Here is a 1,637-nt window from a genome sequence, read left to right on the forward strand (position 1 = left end):
GTCAGTTAGGGTTGTTGAGGTCAGGTCGGCGATGTCCATAGTGGGTAAAAAGGGTGGCCGGCGAGGTTAGGTAGTCGGGCAGTCGGCTAAGGTTTTGCGGTGGAGAAGGTGGTTGGGAATTTTGTATTTTTTTATGTTTTTTTATTTCTATTTTTTTATTTTGGACCAATCACGTGTTAACACGTGTCATGTTACCTCTTATAATAGGTAGTTGACTTTATGTTGACTGGTTGGAGCTGTTGGAGGAAAACTCAGGGTATAGTTAGGATTATTAAAAAATAAACCTTAGTTGGGATTATTAGAAGTGAATCGACAATAGTTGATATTATTTAAGTGTATTTTCCAAAAAAAAAAAAAAGGAGTATAATCTCTATATGACCAATATACAACCAAAGCAATAAAAAGACAGATAGGTGAAGTTGGTGGAGAACTCACCTTGTGACTTTTAAGGTCATGAGTTCTAACCCCACTAATTACAAAAATGCTTGAATGTAGGCCTTAGTTACCTCCCCTCTTTACTCTCAAGTGATGACATGTGGAGTTGAACTGACTTAACTTATAAGAGGTGCCGGTTTAGTAAGATCCTTCATCTTACCTTTAATATATATATAAATAAATAAAATGACAGATAGAAAAGTGATTCTCCTATCAACATAATAGACAAGAAATGAATTAGAGCCCAATCCAATCATCAATCAATCAATCATCAATCAATATATCATCAATATCAATCAATATTATTTTATTATAATAGACAAGAAATGAATTAGAGCCCAATCCAATCATCAATCAATCAATCATCAATCAATATATCATCAATATCAATCATTATATTATACTAAAAGACAAGCACATCAATGTGAGGCTGACATATGTCACTCTATGATTTTCTTGTCTTACAATGTTAAAAAAATAATTTAAAGAAACCTTAGAACAATAATTTTTGGTCAAAATTTATTGTATAAATCATTTTAATTTATAATTTTGTTAATAAAATTTGGTAGAATCTAAACTATTTGGAAATAAGTTAAATTATGGCAACTTATATGAAAAACTTTTGTATACACCTATTTTACACTAATATTAGTGTACATCGAGCAATATAAGGGTAACTTTTAGCTAATTTTAGGGTAGCTTTTTACCCCTAGTTTTTTTGGGTAACTTTAAACATAATACAATTTTTATAGGAAAATTTGTCAAAAATAACACCACCTTTAGGTGGTCTTCCCAAAATAAAACCACCTTTTGATTATCCCGTAATAAAATGACCTTTGATAGCCATCTGCCAAAAATAGAATGCTACCGGCTGATAACCTATTGAACAGGTTGATGAGACACGTGTAGCAATGCGATAAGTTGGTTTTTTATTTTATTTTTTTTTTACAATTTATTTCTTATTTTTAAGAAATGATTTTAATAATAATAAATTATATAAAAAAAAAAAAATCACCACCCCTGCCATGAACCCAGTCCTTCCACGGTCAGTGAACTCAACCCCAGCCTTCGCCATCGCGAACCCAACTCAACCCCAACCCCCAATCCTGACGCCGACAGTGAAAATCCAGTCCAACTCTTGCATATATTGGCGAATCACACTCCAACCTCCATTCATTTTTGTGTGGGATTCAACGATTAGG

The sequence above is a fragment of the Chenopodium album genome, chromosome 9, assembly GCF_948465745.1.
Source record: "Chenopodium album chromosome 9, dcCheAlbu1.1, whole genome shotgun sequence".
NCBI classification, from domain to species: domain Eukaryota; kingdom Viridiplantae; phylum Streptophyta; class Magnoliopsida; order Caryophyllales; family Amaranthaceae; genus Chenopodium; species Chenopodium album.